Raw genomic sequence first — 22,517 nt, forward strand, 5'->3', positions numbered from 1 at the left:
TACAATGAAGAGGTGGAGGGAGGACTATGTGAACTCAAGACCAGTTCCTAAACACATCATACATAGATAGGAGAAGTGGTCATCTGAGTAGATATATACTCCTTTTTACAAACATCTCATAATACTTTCACTGTCCTTTTGGTTTTGTGCCCCACAAAGTCTGTTTTGTATGGGCTTTGGCCAGGAAGTTGAAATACTTGGATCCATAGAATCCTTTCAATCTTTCATATGGAGTCCATCTTTCATATGAAGAATACCATGTGTATCCATAAGCCAGAACAGACAATTAGATAAGATGTCCTAAAAAAAAAATCATACTTGTGACTCAGATTTATTAATTGCCTCATTTAGAGAGTGATTCTAAACAGACCCATCAGTTCAATGGGGCTTACTCTCAACAAAGACAACAACAACATTCTATTTATATACTGCCCTTCAGGACAACTTAATGCCCACTCAGAGCGGTTTACAAAGTATGTTATTATCACCCCCACTACAAACACCCTGTGAGGTGAGTGGGGCTGAGAGAGCTCTGAGAAGCTGTGACTGACCCAAGGTTACCCAGCTGGCTTCAAACAGAGGAGTGGGGAATCAAACCTGGTTCTCCATATTAGAGTCCTACTGCTCCGTCCTAACCACTACACCAACCGTTCATAGGATTGCCCTTCTGTTTCTAGACCCTGAATACATAGACTTGTTTAGTATGTGTTTTGTTCTTGTTATGGTGGTAGGCAGTTACTTCCCTCTGGTCCTCAGAAACCATGGTTTAGAACCAAAGAAGCACATATAGGAATGTGACATGAGCAGTGGAATTTCTGAGGTTCCAAATCTGACCACAACTGTCTATATTATGTGGAAAACATGAAAGACCTTCAGGAATAGCTAGCAAAGCAGGAGAAGCTGTCACTGAAAATAAAACTTGGGAAACCATAGCACAGGCTAACAGAAAAGACCTGGGTCTCCATTCCTGTCTCCTCAAAGCCGCAGAATCTTTCAATCAAAACTATTCCATTTCTATTGCTAATAGGTTGCAGGTTCAGTTTTATCATAAATTCATACAGGATTTATGGCTATGAAATAGAAACTACCTGTTCTCTGGGGTAATTGCTAAAACTGCTGGATTCTGGGTTGCAAACATAACAACACAAAATCTGAATAAGAACATTTGTTCTGAGTACAAACAATTTCCCCTTGTATATTGGTAAGTATTACTAAGAAATCATTTGAGAATTTATATATGTAGAAAGATTCCAGAAGATGCCAAATAAGGTGGGAAATACTTAGAAATTAAGGTGATTTACTATTTTAAAAAATCATATTTACTTCATAATTCTTCATTTTGGTAGTTGGACTTAAAATGTCCAGTGCGTAAGCCTCCCTATTCATAGGAATTATTTGATAAGTATCTTACATAATGTTGAGGGGAACGCAAGCTGCATTATAGTCAATTGCTAATATTTTGAGGGTTTAGGCATAGAACAGAAATTAAATTTTACAAAAGATGTAGAACACCACAGAATCCCTCTTTATTTGCATAAACAAATATAAAATACAGAGCAAATAATATAAAATTGGCAATAAGTTCTATGTTTCTTCAGGAAAACATGTATGGTTTTTCCCATAGACAGAGATGCTAAAGTTAGTTGCCTTTTTATAGAACACATACATTACTCAAACAAATATATGAAATATACTACAATATATTTGCCTGATAACATTGGAAAAGTCTTCTAATCAAAACAGAGATGGCAAATTATAGTTCAGGGCCTAATTTGGTAACAAAATACACAGTTGTGAAAATCATTTTTCCCTCAGCTGTTTTTGCACTGTATATAAGTAATGTGTACAACCTATGTGAAATTTGGATAGAAAAAAAATGAAGAGTTATGGCTAGAAAAATTGAAGAATTACACAGACAAATATCGGTTATGTGGCCATAGCTTCAGAAAACATGTTTCTGCCTCTCAGTGTCCTTATTGCCCATAAAAGAACATTTCACATGGTCAACAGCTCAAATTTATGTGAACCCTTAGGGGTAAATTTCCAGTGCAGTGAATGAGAGACCACACATTCACTTGCAGTACAGTTAATGGGAGTTGTGTGACTACTACTCATTTAGTGCAGTGTACTAAAAATATGCCCTTTGTTGTAAAAAGCTAAATATCTGTCAACCAGTTCTTCTCCCTCCCTTCCCAATGCAGCAATAAAAAAGCAGCATACTGGGAGAAATCACTATACAAACTCCTCCCTCCTTTGCTATCATAGATCTATGTAGAAAAAAAGAGAGTGCAATGCAGAGATAATTAAGCAAGTTTAAAAACCCACCAAAATCAGTTACGTGCATTTTCTTACTGGATGGCACCCAGTCTGACAGTACTATGTTCCTTGAGCATACAAGATTTCTGCTGAATGTACACTCACAGTTGCTGCTTCCATTCAAGTTTGTTCTTTCAACTTTAGTGAATGTGGAACCTCTTACAGAGGAGGGAAGCTCTGCATATACTTTAGAGCCTCCACCCTACAAGAAATCAACTGTATCAGTGTGACTCTAACAAATAGCTCTACGTATTGAGAATACGGGTCACCAGTGAAAATCTACACACTGCCACCATGGACTTGGCATTGACAAATATGTTGTTTCTGTTCTGCATGTTTATGTATTTTAAGTTACCAGTAGAGACTAATTACTATTTTCTAGTTACTAGTTAAGAAACTAGTAGAAATAAACTAGAACATTTATTTTGGTTATGCAAAGATTTTTATGACCCAGCAAGATGTAATTTTATTTAAACAGCAATGTTGCCCCTGCCCCACTCTAACACATCTTTGTAAGTTCTCCCTAGTTACAAAAATGGTTGGCCATGCAGGCTGGGGATATGTAGAGCTGCTTACAAAAATAAGAAATTTGGCATGCAGTTAATTATGCAGTTCTTCTATTGTAGACAATGTTCCAAGATCATCCAAAAGCCCACTAGCTTGTATGAACCATTCTACAGATTTTTCATCAGTTACGGACCTAACTACATTGTGCACCTATGGAGTTGGTATTTGGTGAAACTGTTGTTGAAAGATTTGCACTAGCATGCAGTGTAAATCCAGCCGTTTGCCTGGTACATGCTACTTTCTACAGTACCTTTCTATAGGTACATCATTCATTAGGGTTATATTCCTTGCTTTCAACATGGAACATAACCAGTGTTCATCCAAGATACATTGTTATTCCTATGTTCACACTGTTAAAAGAGGATTACTTAGCAGCCCCTTTTGTGGGGAAGACACAAGAGATCTCTTAGTACTACAGTTTGCAATAGAACCCATCATGTTGTTGAGGCAGATGCCATTAGTCTCTCATTTTACTATTGTCCCAATTCATATGACCATAGCAAGAACCACTTAAATGAAGTGAGAATGTCACCTTTTAATAGGCATGTCATTGTTTTATTTGATTAGGAATACCAGCCACTACGACTACAGAAGTTGTTCTTGGATTGTTGTGAATACAACCATGACTTTCGTTTGTAACAGGGCTAGGTTTCTGGAAGACGCATCCTGTTCTGTTCTTGGCTGTTCGCTGGGATGAATGTATACGGTATATAGGCAGCTTTTGTTTCTCTGTAGCAAGAAGATAATCTCTCATAATGGGAAGTACTATGTTCTGAATGTATGAAGTGATTCATGACTTGGACTACTTTTATGGGAACTTATATATATATTTTTACTTCCCTCGACAACACTGAAACAGGCCTCCTGCCTACATTTCATAGCACTTTCTAATGGAAAGGAGCCAGCTTTATTTTTAAATGCACTGTGCCAAGATGCTGGCTGGAACTGGATTTTAAAACACCAAACAGCTCCAAAAGTAGGAGAACCAGCACTGACTTCAAAACGTGGAGTATTGTCATGTGGGGGCAGCAACACGGCTAGAGATGCTAGAAAAGATGATGCGACATCTAAGCCTTAAGTTACATTGAGCTAGTTTGGTTCTTCATTCCCCTTTGGATCCATGTCCAAACATTTGCCCAAAGAGCTATAAAGAAAGCTAGAAACAATTCCAGAAATCTAAGCCCTGGAGATACAATTCACTGAACCAAGGAATCCTTATAATTCCTTTCACTCAGAGGTCCGTTGCCAGCTGCCAGATTAGACTTTCATGATAGATAATGAGGCATAAGGATATCCTTGACCAATCAGTCAGTATGTAAGTGCAGTTATTATTAATTTTTTAAAAAATTATTATTATAAATAGTAAAGTGTAGGCATCCATGCAACAAAAATCCCAAGACATAAAAATCATTAAAAAACCCTGGTTTTGAGCCTTACTTCTGTCTCTCTGGAATGGAGATGCTGGTCTGGGCTGCTTGATAGTCATGGGAGCTCTTTCCCAAACATTGCACGACATTTTTCAATTTTGAATGCTTTCAACTGTGCAGCCTCACAGCCGTGCGGAGACACTTCTTTGTTTTTTCAGGGGAGGGGGGATGTTCCAATTATTTTCCCCAAGCAACCTTCCTTATTTTATTCCTTCCATGAAACACAGGAAAGGCAAGTAGGAGGCAATGCAGTCAGTGGTCTATGCTCCTGCCTTCTGTCTCGATTGGTGGTGGGATGGGGCTACAGCTGCAAAGGCTCATGGCTGCATGCAGATTAGGAGGCAGCTGGTGGGGTCAATGAAAATAGGATATTTTATCAAAGAAAGAAAACATCTAGGGCTGATAGGGAAGCCAGGGGTTTGTGCCTCTGTGAGCTGGTCAGTGTAACATGCCCTTTAGGTAAACTTAATTGAAGTAAACTAGACATGGGCACGAACACCATTACGAATGGGGAAAAAAACACGAACAGCCCGTTCGTCTGTTTGTGAACAAGCCATTCATGAGGCTCCATTCTAAACAAACAAGTGGTCATTACAAGCCTCCTTCATTGCCTTTGTCAGCCCTTTGTCAAGCCAGACAGTCTGGGGCCTTTCAATCAATTCCCCTGGCAACGGCAGGGACTGAACACTGTCTGAACTCCTTCTGGCTTTAACCCTTCAAAGTACTTCCAGCAGAGAGTCCCGTTTTTGCCACTGTGAAGAGAAAATGACAACAAAGGGAAGGACCCATGGATCGTGCCTTTCCCGGGGAGCAATCTCTCTGAAACTTGGGGGGTCTTTGGAGAACAGTGAGGACTATATCCCCTGCAAATTTGGTGGGTATTGAACATTGGGAAGGTCAGTTTGTAACCCCTCAAAGTAGCTGCCTTCCAACAGGCAGTTCCGTTTTTGCCACTGTAAACAGAAAATAACAGCAAAGGGAGGGGTCACATGGATCATGCCTTTTCCAGGGTGCAATCTCTCTGGAACTTGGTGAGTCTTTGGAGGACAGTGAGGACTATGTCCCCTGCAAATTTGGTGGGTATTGGAAATTGGGAAGGTCAGTTTGTGGGGTGTTTAAAGGGCCCTGCCCCTTGCACTTGGCAGGAAAGGGCCCTTTAAACTATCAACTGGCAGGTGGCAGGGGGGAATTCCCCTTGCCACCTGCCAGCTGATAGTTTAAAGGGAACTTTAAGGGGCCATGAACAACAAACATGTTTGTGAACAGGGTCATGTTCGTTACTGTTCGTTGTTCATTGTTTATGGATGGCAACGAACAACAAACAACTTGTTCAATTTTTTTCCCCATTCGTGCTCATGTCTAATCGGAACCACAGTAACTGCTGAGGCATCATCCTGAGATGATTGCAGCAGCTCCTTGGCTGCTGCTTGTTCTCTATTGTAGATAAATATGCCATGGAAGCAGATCAGTGTTCCACGTGGGGAACTGATCTGGTTGACTGTGGCTTTGTATAGCAGCATAAATTACAAACCCCTTCAGTGGTTCCACACAGGGTTAATATAGTCAACCAGGGAGGCTACCTTTTGCCGACCCAACAATTCTGAGGGAAAAAAGGCTTTAAAAAAGAGTTCTTTCTCCTCTCTTCCTTCTTCTTGCTGCCTCCCTCCATTTCTTAATCAAACATACACAGTGCCTGCCAACTTGGCTCTTATGCTGTTGGGTTGATCAGCCAGCTATCTCCCCTAGCTGTAGAAGCAAACTGACTGTGCTGTATTGTAGGAGGAAGGAGTTAATTCAGGGTGTGGCTGTGCAGAACCTACCCCCAAATTTTTGTGCATTCTGTCAGTCCATTACACAGGAGTCAGAGGAACACTGCATGGTGGAACAGGTAGACACATTATTGGACAACATGATAATTGTATCTGTATGTGGCTTTGCAGCATGATTGTCAATATGGGGGAGTTAGCATCGTTTCTGTCATCTTGCATTGTGGGGAGGAAAACTTGGCAAAGACTGATGTGAATCTGGCCCAAGAAGGCTCAAAGAAAGAACTCATGGGGAGATTCTGTCCACCCTGTCTTTGCAAGACAACAGGCAAGCAGGCAGCCTGTGCCAACCATAATAGTAGAAATATTTCTTTGAAGGGACTGGTGCACAGGAAAATGTCACCCATGACAATTTCAATCTACCCATAAGGGGTAGGATGGATATGAATGGTGAGCTTCAGATGTCTCAAGACATGTAACCTGTTCACTTCATCTATGAGCTCAAGTTGGCATAGACAAGACCAAGTCTCCAACTTCCACTCATGGGAGACATTTCACTCAATAGCCATGGGTTTAAAAAACAGAACGGTAATTTTCAAAATGCACACTCCTAGTAGTGGCTGGCTACAGTTATGATCAGCAAAACCAAACCACCTACAGGCAAAATAGAAGCTTCTACAAACCTGAGGATTCTATACATTCCAAGTGTGCAGAAAAATATGACTGTGTAAATTAAGAAAAATAGGGGGCAAATAGCCTGATTGACTGAATATGGTTCAAGAAGCTTAGAATGTTGGGAATACCTAAGAGTCAATTGAAGGAAATGGTGGGGGGGGGGGTTGGCACTGAGGGAGTTTAGCCTGCTTGAGCCCTGGTTAAAAATCTTGAAGGGGAGGATATGGAGGTTGTGGGAATTTCCAAGTTGTTTTCTTCTTCTGTCTTTGCAAAACCTCTCCCAATTAATTAGAAATAGTTATCGCCTGTCTATAAATTGCATAGAAACCTGAACTTAGGTGTATATTAGTACAATCCTAAACAGTGTTACTCCTTTCTATGTTCATTAACTTCAATCACTCTGAAAAGGGATAACTTTGCGTAGGATTGCACTTTATGTGTAGAAATGTGAACAGACTCTCCATATTATTTAAATAACATTTATGGCAATATATAAGGAGTCTGAGAATGCATCAAATGGTATTTGAGAAGATATGAACATTATATTTTAGGTGTAATAGACATACCAGTTGTCTAGCCCACCATCACCTGCATCACTTTCCCATTCCACGAGACGATCTTAATTACCAGCTTTTTATTGGTAGTTGATAAATCTATTCATCCTCCAGTTATTTTTCACCTTAGGACCTTGCTGATTGTGAATGCTCTAAGTTAAACATTTTATTTCTTTTACCTTTCTGTCCATCTTAACATGAATAGGGCTCCTATATTGTGTAGTGTGTGTGTGTATGGGGGGTAGTTTGTTTTTCATAACAATCTATGGACCTTGTATCATAACTGAGAAGTTACTATAACTGCATTCCTAGAAATAGGTATAGATATTTGTGTGTATGTGTGTGTAAAACTGTGTGTGTATGTGTGTCTCAGTGTGTATACAGGAGACAAAAGAAAGAGAGAAAGAGACAGAACATGCATCAGGAATTATCTATGCATAAAGAAATTAAAAGGGATTTTTTTTTCCAGAGCAATTGAAGCCCATCTCTTGAACAATGACGACAGCTCCTCATTTTCGACAACAATAGAGGGCACGTAGGAGTCAGCTCATTAGAATATCTGTGGCTCTTTTCTGTTCTCTCTGCATTAAGCCCCCATAATGTCAGTTGTCACTTATTAATGACAATTAACTAGTAATCAGTAGTGAGACTCTTCGAGGTGGTCCTCGCCTGACAGGTGAAGAAAGAGAACATTGCGCAGTGCTATGCAGTGACATGGAACCTTCAAAGGGAGCACGGCATTTCCATAAATTATTTCAGAAAGAAATTTCTTTTATATATTCTCTTTAAAGCTTAAGGATCTTTAACCCCTAAAAGGACCACACTGCTTCTGCTGGCCTCTCATTCTCCAGAGGATGTTGCTATTACAATAAAACCTGAAGGCAGCTGCACTGTCATAGAATCAGGCTGTAATCTAGGGCCTGGATAGTAGTTGCAAGACCATCCAATGTCCCTGTGAATTAAACCCCATTACATAAGAAAAACAGCCAGCATTTCTTGAGAAGCCAGACAATAAAAAGAAAGCTTAATGATAAAGCTTTATGCATATTTCCTGTGCATATTTTGCAGCCTGGGTCCTCCTGAAAGACAGGCCCTGTCCCATCCATCTTTCGACCTCATCCACTTGAGCATATTCTATATGTTGCTGCTTCTAAAGATAACATTACTGTATCCTGCTATGGGAACCATATTTCACAGCCTCCTCCCCAACTTTCCCCACCACTGTCCATTGTACACTAAATGAACCATTACTTCCAGTGACATGATGCAAGCCTATCTCTTGAAGGTCAGATTGGGTAGTTCACATGGAAAGCAATTCACTAGTCCTATTACAGGGCCTTGACTATATTGTGAATGACTTTACTTGGGTGCATCAAGAAGTAACTTTCTTTGGTATAAAACTTCTTACTGTCATGAAAAGTCACTATATGAGGAATCTGAGTGTCCTGTTATGGTGAGGAACCACATGGGACTGCCTTAGTACCAACTATTTCTCTACCAACTGTTTAGAATTAACTGTGACTTTCTTCCTATTAAATAACAGCAATTGAATAAAATCCTATATGCAACTGAATAAATGCAGAGGCCAAAACCATATTCACTATCCTAAGACACAAAAGGCAAAGCGTGTTGCTGACGACACACTCTTTATCCCAGCGCAGGTGCTCTCTGCAAGGATTGAATCAGCGGCAACACGTTCTGCTGTCCTGCTGCCTCCTCAGGGCTTCCGGAGACCCAGTTAGGCCCAGTGTGGCAGTGGGGAGGGCCAAACCGCTGTACCGGCCTTCTCTGTTGCTGTGGCGGTGTCCTTGGGGCCTTCAGAAGGTCGCGCTGCCACAGCCATGGAGTCAGCAGTGAGGCTCAGCGCACCAGTGCAGTCCTTCCAAGGCCCCACAGCAGCCTCCACTCCAGTAGCCCCAAGGAGGCCAGGGTGGCGTGACAGGTCCTGGGGAGCTCCTGTGCTCCACAGCTGGCTGATTTTGGCCAGTTTGAGGCCAAATCGGGCCCATTTGGGGCCAAAATCTACGCTTCCAAATGGGTTAAAATTGGCCCACTGTGGGGTGTAGGAGCTGTTAGTAGAGCTTGTTTTTTAAAAAGGTTTAATTTTTTAAAAAAACAAAAAGGGGGGTTGGTTGCTAGTTTAAAATAATTGCAAAACAGTTAACATTAAGGTTCCTGTATCTTTAATTACTGAATAAACGAAATGGATGCACTCGCTAAAATACATTCTCCTGAACTGTGAAAGGTACAGGAAACCAAATGTTAAAAGTTCAGCTGTTGCTTTGTGAACCAAAGTAATGAAGTAACTGAGCAAGCTGGTATTGTTAAATGAAAGCCAAATAGTAACAAGTAGGGGGGTGCAATTCAGGTTCAGTAGTCGGTAAAAATTACCAAATTTTACCTGATTCAATAAAATTCGGTATTAGTGAACTTAAATCTGTATTACTGAATAAATTCAGTAATATTGAATTTAAGTTTACCAAATTTATTCTGTAAAATTTAGTAAACTTTGGGAAGCACAGCTGGGTTGTTCCTTGCAAAGAAACACTGCTTCCTGCTTTTTTTAACCAGATGGAAGGGCGGGGAGTGAGGCAGAGGCAGAATGGAGGGGAGAGTGAGGAGCCTGTCCTTGCAGCAGCTCTCCTTCTCTGGCCAATGGGATCCTCAGGAAGGAGAGTGCCTTTTTTAAACTGTGATTGCCTGGATCCTGGAGTGATTCCTGCTGCTGAGACCTGCACTTGGTTGGAGAATTTCTGAGTTTGCTATTTCACCTGAGGAATGCATTGCACCTAGAGCAGGGGTGGGCAATTTTTTTGGCTCGGGGGCCACTTTGTGGGAGCGGAGGTTAGCAGAGGGCTGCACCTTTTAAAATGATTGCATTCATTAGTTAATTTTGCATTTCAGAAAAGGTATAAATTGTATAATAAAAATCAATAAATATAAATTAAATAAAATAGTGGTAGTTTTATCAATTTATTTATTGTGCTAATTTCATATCATCTATAGCTGCAAGCACATTTAATTTTAGAAGGAAATCTCGGTTCAAGGCGGATTTTTCTGACTGTCTTGGCGGGCCACAAAAAACTCTGTAGCGGGCCGCATGTGGCCCGCGGGCTGCAATTTGCCCACCCCTGACCTAGAGGAATGATTTGAGAGTCCTTAGATTCACTGGTTTTTCCCTCTCTTTGGTGGGAGGGGGTTGGCCTGGTGTCTTGGACGGAAAAAATTGGGGAGGGAAAGGGTTTTTTTATTTTGCATTTTAAAACCTCTTTTGCTTTGTGTGGAGGGGGTGTTTTAGTTTTTAGTTTTGTGTAAGGGGGTCTTTTATTTCTGGCTTTATATTGACTATTTCATATTTGCTGCTTGTTCTTCTGGGGTGGGGGTTGTTTTATCCTGTTGTGTGGGTAATTTGTTGTTTGGAGTTTTGGAGTTCCTGTTCATTTTATTAAATTCACCTATTCTTCTGGGGAGAGGCTGCTTTCCCCTGTTGTGTGTGCTTTCTTTGTTACTGTAAATTTTTGCTGGTTGTTCTTTGTGAGGGGCTGTTTTCTCCTGTTGTGTTTTCTTTACAGAAGTTTGGTTGGTGTTTTTCTGCTGGGTTCTGTTTTCTGTTAGCATAGAAATTTGGCTTGGTCAGGTGTTCAATTGTAATTGGTTGTTCTTCTTCTCCAAGCGGTATTTGTTGAGTTGCATGTTTGTTAATTTAAATTACCTAGTGATGTTTGGGGGTGTACTTTTTGGTTATCCTGAGAGGGTTGTGAAGTGAAACTTGGGGGGGTCTTTAGAGGACAGTCAAGATTTGGTGGACTTTGCTTGCAAAATGCTATCCCCAGCCCCTGGATAGCCCCTTAATAGTTCTCACCATAGGGAATAATGGAGATAGAAGGTGGTTGGGGACATCTTCTTGGGGGGGCATAAAATGCCCCTCTGGAGTCCAATCTTCATGAAACTTGAGGGAGGGGTAGTTAGTGGACAGTTTGGAGTAGATCCCCTGGAAATTTGGAGAAATTTGGTCCAAAAAATGACCCCTCCAGGCCACCAGAAATTTCTGACTCGAGTTTCCCATAGGAAACAGTGGCCGAATTTTACCAAATTTGCTCTGTATTACCGAACAGAATAGGATAATGAATTCAGTATTCAGGGATTATCAGAATTTTTTTCCAGTTTGTATTGCCGAACCTGAATCAACCAAATATTTTTCCTCTGAACAGCCCTAGTAAAAAGTTGCCATCTCTTTCTCCAGGGCTGAGCACCTGCAAGCACCAGTAGCAACTTGATTAATCATAATGCACCAAACATTTGACTATATTGTCATAGAAGGCATACAGAATCATGCTTGCACTATCCCCAACACTGATTGATCCCCCATCCCAGTACATTCAATGGAGTCACTTTTTCCCCAGATTTGAGCTATACCAGACATCAGTTTTCCTTTTAGAAATACATAACTTAATATGAGCCTGGGTGAGCCTCGAATTATTTTCTTTAAAAAGTTTGGCATCCCTGTTTCCACCTAAGGCTCAGGAGGCAAACCATTTTGCAGGCAAACTTGAGCTGCACGGACTCTTTTTCTTTTAAAAAAAGGGGAAATTTAGGACATGAGCCCCAGAATTTATTATCTAACCATTTAGCGGTACTTCCAACCCCCTGAGAATAAAGTTTAACAGAATTTTCAAGTGCTCAGCTCCAATCCACCCTGAATTCATTTTACAAACTAAAGGATTCCATGGTGGTAAAGTACGATATAATGTGACAGAAGAGTACCTTCTCTAGGCACATGCAGAGTGCCCTTTTCCCAAAGAATACTACAGCTTTTCCATACACAAGGAAGAAAAAGGCAGATTTTAGTTCCAATCTCAAAAGACTCTCAAACAGAAATCAAAAGTAGTGCAATAAAATTTTTACTATTTGTTATTGATTTTGAATGTAAAACTTAGTCTCTTTTTTCCCACCTCTCTGTTGCCTTACAAGGAAACTTAGAGGGGAAAGACTTACCCTGTTGGTAGATGGGAGAAATGGCTGCTGTCTGATTGGTTGCAACTACAGTCAGTGGTTGCAATTAGTTCACCTTTCTAGAGCAGTTTCTTCAGCTAAGGCATAATTGTTCACAGTCAATGAGAAAGAACATTTCTAAGCCTAAATCTCACAGAGAAATGGTAAGAATGATGCTGATTATTTGCACTGAAGTGCCAGTATGTCAGTTATAGTGTGTTCTTCCCGAGACAGTAAATGAATAGAACAATCGCTGTGTGAAGTTTAATTGCCTATTCCAGATGGGAAGTAGAAGGAAAAGGAACACTTCCAGATTTTGCGAAATTGAGGAATATTGCAAACTGAAAATCTTGGTTGTTCCAGGGCATTTATTACAGACATATTGTTGGCTGATGGTGTATCTTGATTGGCTGATCCTGCCTCTCATGCCTCTCCTTTGCTCCATTTTATTGACTGGTGTTGTTTTTATAAACTGGTTTATTTTTAATAACCTTGAAACTGTCCTTTTGGTAGAAAGGAAGAATTAAAAATCATCAATAAACGTTGATGTTTTATTGGCTTGGCTATATATTTATTTAGATATTTATACCCACTGGTTTCCCCTCTTCCATTTATCCTCATTACAACCTGGGGGTACATTAGGCTGACAGAGAGTGACTGGTCCAAAGGCACATAGCGAGCTTTCATGGCAGAGCAGCGATTTCAACTTGGGTCTCCCAGATCCTAGTTTGACACTCTAACCACTATACATATTGCAGTTTTATTGGTTTGTTGCTATTGTTTTATTGTGACTTGCCTTCAGCAGGTTCTGGAAATTTGTTCTGGCATACAAATTTTGTATACAAATAAAAAGAGGCCCACCATGTGTGAAACTCCAGGTAACTACTTTCTTTGTTCCTTTCCATCTACCAAAAGAGAAAGAGAGAGCACTAACATACCCAATGTGACATATTCAGCTGTGTGCTAGACCTACATACATCATGGGGGAAAGGGATACAAAATTTCAGGATATTCCCTATTATTCTTTCCAAGATTTCATAAATTGTCCTGAGCTCAACGCCTCTCAAAAGAAATGTGGGCAGTTGCTAAAAGATGCTTGATCTTCTCTCACTGACTTTTGCCTAGCACAATTTCCATGTTCATCAATACTGGAAATATTTGTGGTTTATTTCACAGGCTGTATTCAAACAAGCAGAATATAATAGATAATAAAATAACATTTTAAAGGATACTTTATTAAATGTGCCACATAAAATAATTTTAATTTATGCTCCTCAGTGCAACCAAGTTTGAAATTTTTTGCTTCACTTTACTCATTGAATCCGTACTTCATTTCATTTAGTTGTGCTCTGAAGATAGTGAATAGTTAAGATGATATGGATTCCCAATGATGCATTAGCTTCTTGAGACAAAAAGTATATCGTTTGCCAGATATTAGTAAGATTTTCTGCAATGAGAGATAATATTGAATAAAAAAACCACATCATGTAAAATGGCAGCTGCCATGAGTAACATGAAGACAGCCACCCGACATGAAGACAGCCACCTTACATTTTAAACCTTGCTCCCTTTCAAGAGGCCTCTCCCTCACCCTGAATCTACGACATGATGGTGACTTGCTGAGTAGCGCTGCCAATTCTCATTGTTTTGTTGGAGGATGGCTTTTTCGTGGCACTGTGTTTGTAACTATGCTTCCATGACAACAAATAAGATGTTATACATTGGAACCTCACAGTGACAAACTAACTAGGGCTTAAACAAAAATGTTCATGTTTCATTTAACAGAACAATCAGGGGAAAGGCATGACAGCAAACAATGTGGGCAGTGTGTATGTGTCCAAGTGCACATTCCATTTTTACACTGGAGACCAAAGGTCTGTCACCATTTCCAGTGTCATGGCCCACTCTCTTCAGAGTTTAATATCATTGGACTCCTTCAGAAAGAAAAGGGAAGCAATTGTGGAGAAAGGCATAAGGTTCAACCTAGTTGCTTGCAGTTGAAAGAGACAGTAATCTGTCTATAGAAGTGAAAATGCAAAAGCTTGAACTCAGTAGTCCAGGTGTCTATGAAAAGGAAATGCAGAGAGATGATACAGGTAAAATAAAAAAATGATAAATTAAGAAAGGTAGACTAAATTGCCAAGGGCTAGCTTCATATATTCAATACTGCTGCCTTTTAAGAAGGCTAAAACTGAAAGCATTTTCTTTGCTGTCATGCATATGTGACTAACATATGCAAAATAATTAGAAGGGGGGAATTACATCACACACATGCATGCCCAAAAAGGGTATTTGCAAGTTCATACTGATCTCTACTTGTTAACTAACTTTATTCTATCTTTCTATGGAAAGTTGAGAATATGGGTAACAAAATAGCATAAAATAATAATAGACTGAATAAATATCAAATACAAAATAAACAGCAGCAAAATGGAAACCCAAACGAAAATACTTTAGATATACCCCCTCGCCAATGTTCAATCAAAGAAAACTGTTCTAACTTTCCACCAAAAGTAGTGAATGGCAATCAAGTTAATGTCTATCAAAAAGGAATTCCATTTCCTGGATGCCACCACTGAGGGCCTGACCCTGTTTTTTACTTAAGATTTTTATAACAGATTTCACCTCTTGCACCCTGCACACAAGGTAACTAATCATTTAACAGAAAAAATCTAAAATATTAAATATATAATTGAAGGTTTTGTTTTTATGATTTTATTATATTTGCTTTTACTCCGTAAGTCACCTCTAGAAAGACAGAATAAAATTACCTAAATCAACCAACCAACATCAACAAAACAATAAAAAATACCTAAACCAGTCAAGTTGTTAGAAAAACACCAGATGGTCATTTCATTGCTCAGTTTGTCTCAATAGCCTTCTGGAACTGCAAGACTGCAAGGGATGGTATGGTATCAATTTCATTTTCTGAGGGAAGAAATTGGGGGTGGGGGCAAAAATCCCTTCCAAAGGTCTCAGTTAATCTCAATTCAGATAAAGTCTGCTCATATAGGAAGGGCCCTTTCAACGATTTCAGAGCTTGGGGAGGATGATAAAGATGGAGGTGACCTATCTTACTCCACATAAAGTGAACTGCACAGGTCTAGTCAGGCATTTTCAAAAGAATGGATGATAGATGGCACGATCTACCTTTTCCAGAAGGTAAGTGCCCCAACAAAAATTAATGGAAGGCATATATGATCATGGGTGTCATCTGGGCATTTAAGAGTAGATTGTATTGATTCAGTAGCAACTCCAAGCTGCAAGCCCCATTCCCATGGGAATGCCAACAGTACTGTCCTAGTTCAAATAGGTTTATCATGCATTTCTAAACAAATTTGCACACTTCTGAGAGATCCATGGGAAGAGATCCATGGGAATCAAAAGGACCACACTCATGCTTACTATTTCCTGATGTTGATATTCAGCCAAGATGACCAAGAGAATTTCTGTTTTGTTGGCAATTGCATGCAAGCCTGAGGACCTAAATGCTTCTGATAGAAAATATTTCAAACCCCGAATCTTCTATGTGGCCCACAACACAGACTGAGGAAATAAATAGTGATGCAAAGTTTAATTCATTAAAGAGTTATTAATTAATCTGTGACTAATTGATAAGTTCATTAATTGCAGATTATACATCATTTAGCAGCTCTCATGTATGAAAGATATTAGGGCAACATCATAGTAATAAATCCATCTACAACCTCTTGACTCCGTAAATGTATCTGAATATGTTAAGGGGATGCAATTTGCATCAGCTTCCCAACACTCACCCTGATCCATAGATCTACATGGTACTACTGACAAATTTCCTTCCTGCACACACGGAGCTCCTAATTCCTTTGAGTACGTAAAGGCAATTTAGTTCCTTAAATAGTACTGAAGAAGCAATGTGGAAGGCTCCTGTGTCTGAAGCAGTTCCATGGACTGGACGGCCATCTTTTTAACTACCTCATTTTCCAGATCTCTAACTTAACATTAAAAGTAAGCTTGAAAACAATGTCCTGGTTCAAATGAAGCCCTCCCCCACTGAAGTATTTAATGTAATTGTTTAATTCTTGATTAACCTTGAATCTTTCAATCATATTGAAATCTATATTGTAACTTTCTGCAACCCAACTTATTTCCAAGGAGAGTCTCAGAATTAGTGCAGTGTTTGCATCTGGCCATGTATTCCAAAGTGGTGCTAGAATATTTATTTATTTCATTTATATCCCACCTTTCTCTGCAAAGGGGACCCAAAGCAGCTTATATTGTTTTCCTCTCCACCATTTTATCTTCACAACACCCCTGTGAGATGTTAGGCTGAAAGTATGTTTCTAGCCTAACTCCAATAGGGGTTGCTGTAAGTCAGCTATAATTTGATGGCATTCCCAACCACCACATTTCTGGCCTAAGGTCACCCAGCAAGCTTCCATTGTAGAATAGAGATTGGAACCTGGTTTTAGTTTGACACTATAACAACCACACCATACTTGCTCTATACTACACACTCACTACAACATCCCATAATGACTAGAAGAAAATCTAAACTGTGAACTATATACGTTTTACAAGGACTAAAGCTAGATTTTCTCTCTTGGCAAGTACCATTTTTAAAACCTTCATAATTTATAGATCCACACCAACCAGGATAAAATGGGTTTTACTGGATCTGCTGGACAATCCATCTAGGTACTGGCTGAGGGAGTTTAAACCATGTTCATTCTTCAGAACCTTTTAGTGGCATTTCATATGGATAACCTTCAAACCTTCTAAACAATCTGGTGAGTTCCCCAACGTGGTGCCCTTGGCTACCATAGTGCCTGCAGATAGTGTTCTGGTACCTACAAATGTTTTTAGAAAGAGAGCAGATCCAGGTGCGGCTCTTGCCCAGCTGGGATTCTGATTGTCCGTTAGACAGCTGATTGGTTGTGCGTATTTTTAAGAAGCTGCTTCAGCAGCAGTTGCCACCACAGCACAAGCATCTTCACTGTATGACTGAAGATACATTTTTTTAAACAGTATGTTCATTTTTAAAATGCATCCTGTCAGACTGAGCTTTTGCCTGAAACACTGAAAAGTTACTATTGGAATTATTTATAACCTAATACCCTGATATTTTATGGTTTGCTCCTCCTCTTCTGGTAGACATTTTGTGGTTGTGCCGACCATCCAGTGTCAGAATTCCAAAGGTTCCTGCAGGATCAAAAATGTTGGAGACCCCCAGGGTAAACTTTGGGCTGCTACTATATTGCGCTTGTTTCATACTTACCTGTCAGGCAATCATAGAAGGTAGCATTGACTGACTACTGCTGCAATCCATGATAATTTTTTAAGGATACAAAGTTTAACTTATCTCTGGTGCATTTTACAATCTACATGCAGCTAAAACCATTGTTTGGTTTCACTCCCTGGTTTATACATGTATGGCAAAACCATGACTAATGCCTAAAAGGGACCAGGGTGGTGGTGGTGGGGGGGGTGAAATCAATGTGAAAATGAGAAGAAAAGGCTTTCTTGAAAAAGAGACAAAGGATGCAGAGCACTGTAATATAATAGAGAGAAGCTTATAATATGTACTCCGGCCCAGAGGCACTTATAGTGCCCCTTTTTCTGGAGTGGCTCGGAAAGGTCATGCAGGTCATTTTCTTAAAGAAGCTACACAGGTCACTTTTTTTGAGAAGCTACTACTAAGAAGAATACCTACCTTCCTTAAGACCTTTTTTGAAGTAAAAGCAAACATCCCTACATATTTTAGAGACAAGTATGCAAAGAAACCTAATATTCCTTTGTTAGGGAATCACAAATTCAGTTGGTGATACGTTAATAAGGAATGGTCTTTAAGCTGAATTTCTGAATCATGTTATAGTTCCTTCAGTGTGGTACTGGTTAAATAAGATGAAACAAAAACAGCCTCTGGAGAATTTACACTTAACTTACCTTGCCATTTCTGTGCTTCACAATGTAGCAGTTACTTCCTGGTTACTTCAGGTTTAAGTGGAATTTGTTCCAACCACAGGGATGAAGCAAAGGTCCTCCTTGTTACAAAATGAAACTAAGCAGCTTACAAAAGTGATCAGAATTAGCAGTTGTTTAAATACCTTGAAGGCTACAGGGTCACCCAGTGTCCAGAAATCACTGGACATGTAGATTTTGCAAGGGAGCTTTCCTGGTTTACATTAGATTAGAGCCTAGTTTAGAGCTTTTATGTCTCCCATACAACCTCTTTGCCCACAGCTAAATATTTTGTAATCATATGCTTGCAAGCCTTGGGTAAATAAAAATTTGAATTTTATTGTTTGCACACAATCTTTTTTAATATAATAACTCTTGAAAGTTTTGCTTCTTCATCTGCATCTCGTGGGTCTTTAAAAAAATTATCCAGTAATTGAACTGAAATAAAACACCTAAATGGCTCAGTCCCCTAAAGAACACAGGTATTTGCCGTTGAAGAAAATAAAAGGAAAGTCAACAGATGCCTGTGGCATTCTCCAGCCGAAATACATTGCTGATTCGAAGATGAATAGAGGAAACGGAAGAATGCTGCTTCATCAACAAAATGCTAAATTATGTTCATTAAAAAAAAAATAAGAAGGAATTTGTAAAAGAGAGACACCAAAAGCACACTCATCTTTTTAATAAAAAGAATTCAGTAATTATGAGGACAAGGAAGAGGTGAAAGTATTCAGCACTAACATGTACTTTTCACTTTATAAAATATTAAAATACACCTTGTAATCCACAATCTATTTACTCTGGACAAACTCCATGTGGTCAATGATGATTTTCTAGAGGAGGTTGATTGTGGCTAGAGATCTTAAATTCCAAACTGTCGTTGCAATAACAGTGTTTAATACCAGTGATGTTCTAAACAAGCTGTGCTCATTGATGGATTCTAGCAAGATAGTTTCCAAACAAAGAAAAAAATTGGTATTTTAATCACCTCCCTAACTAATCCTATTTGCTTCCGTTTTTTTGCATCCGAGTTTCAGAAATTATGTCCTATGCACATGCATTCTGGTGAAGATGTTTGAGCAAGAAGATTTTATTCAAAAATGTTCTACTCATTAAATAGCCCCCAAACAATACCATTCCTAATTTACAATAACAGGAAGTTCAATTTACTAACTGACCTATCCATTTATAAATAAAAAGCAAGATAGCAGATCCATTTTAAAAAACTGATTGCACCCATCCATCCAAGTCTCTTTTGCAGTTCCTGAAAAGTAACCTCTCTCCAAGGCACTTCTGAATACCCTTCCTTCCAAAACATGTAATGGATAGTGGATGGCTTGCTTTCCCATGCGTTAATTGTCACAGCACTCAGAGCACCGAAAACTCTGACAGCTCCTTTTTACATTGTAAGTGACATCTGCATCGAATAGAACAGAAATAAAGATTAAGGGAAACACCTCATGTGATAGCACTCAGCTTTACTTCCTGATGTAATATTGAAAAGTACAGGTTTGCCTTCTTGTATTCCGAATAAGAACTAATGTAAAATCCTCAGTGGGTCGTTATAACTTTAAGGAAAGAAAGAAAGGGACCACAGCTCCTGAGGACTTGTTCACTATAAAGCCTTTCTAATTTTTTAGTATCACTAAGTATCTGTTTGCAAACCAAGGCCGTTTCCACACGGCTTACCTTATTCTGCAAAATAGCGAAGTCTTGTGCGAAATCTTGCAAGAAGATGCTGTTATCGCATCTTCTCGCGCAATAACAGCGTCTTCTCGTGTGATAACAGCATCTTCTCGCGAGATTTCGCTATTTTGCAGAATAAGGTAAACCGTGTGGAAACGGCCCAAGAGTAAGAATTGTCAGATAGAGATTTAGCAAGAAGTAATGAGCAAATATTTCAAGCCAGGAGAACCTGGCTTGAGCATAATAGCAATCCTCACAAAATTACCTCTTACTTATATTACTTACTTATAGTATTATTATAAGCTGCTTTATTAGTAGCCTTAGTTTGGCCTAGCTCACACAAACAACAGATAGATAATAAACCTGAATGATAACATTTCAAACTGTAGGTAGGAAATCACAAAGTTGAATTCTGCTTCATATAAAAGTACTATCCTTGAGCAGAGAACATTAGATGTCAGGGAGTTTTTTCTAGCTCAACATTCCTCCTGATGTGCTAGTTCTGTATCTGTAGTAAAGTTTTCCATGGGGAAGCATTCATCTCTGCAATCCCCCACCTTCAGTCTATAATCTAGGAACCATTCTGCCACCTTATCTACCGTCTTTGTTAACTAGGACCTTGATTCACTAACCACAGATTAATTTAATTCAATCATCTTCTGTCTGTACAGACCACTTTCAACAAGATATTTATCTACCTTTTCAAAATTCATGTAATGAAGCAGTCAGAAGACGGAAAGTGAGAAGATGGAAATGCTGGAAAAGTGAGACCTTGGCAGTGTGGCAACTTCAGTGTATTCTCAGTTTAATGGTGCAACAATGCATCTTAGTTCAAAAGTACAGGGTGATTTAACCAGCTCTGAGCTTCTGGTGGTGTGGGGACACATTTTTAAACAGATCAGTGTTGTGGATTGTGGATTTTCCGGGCTGTATAGCCGTGGTCTTGGCATTGTAGTTCCTGACGTTTCGCCAGCAGCTGTGACTGGCATCTTCAGAGGTGTAGCACCAAAAGACAGAGATCTCTCAGTGTGACACTGAGCAGCTTCTGGCAAAACGTCAGGAACTACAATGCCAAGACCATGGCTATACAGCCCGGAAAATCCACAACAACCATCATTCTCTGGCCGTGAAAGCCTTCGACAATATAGATCAATGTGTGATAAATAAACATTAGTCCATTATTCTTTATTTCAAATACTTCTTTACATACAATGTACCCCTAGAGTTCACATATGCCCATAGATCCATGGGCAATATCCCACATTTGTGTCAGGATTCAGTTCCAGAATCGAATGCAGACAGGCAATTCTAGTATTGCAAGTATATTCACACAACAAAACTATCATAAGTGATGGGTGGAGTGTGACTTTTACTTTTGCTACATAAAAACTGCACTGTTTGGCTGCATGACCCTATATGTAAACAAGAGGGTGTGTGGTTTTGTAGGGGGGAGGGGCTGTCTACACAAGCAGTAGAATCAGGTGACAGAATCATGAAGGCAATAAATGAACGGTACTTATGGCTGCACTATGCCATTTTAAAAAAATTATTTCCAGCCTCCCTGCTAATTCTTTTAAAAAACTAGCCCATCAGGGAAAGGGTTCTGCCTCAGCATGCTTACTGCTGTATTAGTTCTCTTTTTGGAGGGAACTTTCTATGCAAAGGAAGAGTTTAAAAATACCACCCACCACCTACTGTCTTTAGTACAATCAGTTCTGCCACCTTGGACTTTGATAATCTCATTCTCACCTACATGTACAGAACAGGCTTATGTCATTCTTGTGCAACTCCCCTTATTAATATAGGAAATAGTATAAATAACTATACAAATGAACCAACTATGAGCCAGGCTCTCTTATAAATCTAGGAAAATGAGTGATGAAAGATCTGGACTCTGAGGGCCCTTCCTCATGTCATGATTTCCAAAATTGGGAGTGCTCCTGCATATCAGTCTTATGTCTAAATACAGAGCAAAGATTTTATGTGAATATGGATGTAAACAATACAGTCTCAGAAAAAGATGTTTTTAACTGTAGGACATCTTCACTTTTCTTGTTGCAGAGACTGCGACGAATATGATTATTTCCAGAGCTGCAGGGGAAGGAAAGATACTGGAAGTAGCCTCCCTGATTTTCAAGTAATAGCAGCAAGAGAACGAATAAGCCATTCTAGGGCCTCAGAAGCAAAGGCTTCGGTAGGAAAGGTCCTAGCCACGAACCTATATAAGCAGTAACAGGCAGCAGATAACTATCTAAAACAGCAGACTAGCTTTCGAGGTGGGGGGGGGGTAATAAATGTAACAAATGTGAGCAAAACAACCTGCATGTTCCCATTTCTTCTATGAGAAGATAGACTACGAATTTGTGATGAGGCAACTGGCAGTCTTCCATGAACATCAATGGACAGGTGAATACCTACTGCTAATTGATATATACTTGGAGAGGCTTTGTAAAAGAAAGGAAGGCCTTGCCCATTTCAGAGACAAATAGAATGCTCATTCACAACTAGCAAAGCCACGATTTCAAATTAATCAGCCTCTATAAACCATGGCAATAACACTGAGACATCATTAGGACTTAAGAGAATAGACTGGA

The sequence above is a fragment of the Eublepharis macularius genome, chromosome 7, assembly GCF_028583425.1.
Source record: "Eublepharis macularius isolate TG4126 chromosome 7, MPM_Emac_v1.0, whole genome shotgun sequence".
NCBI classification, from domain to species: Eukaryota; Metazoa; Chordata; class Lepidosauria; order Squamata; family Eublepharidae; genus Eublepharis; species Eublepharis macularius.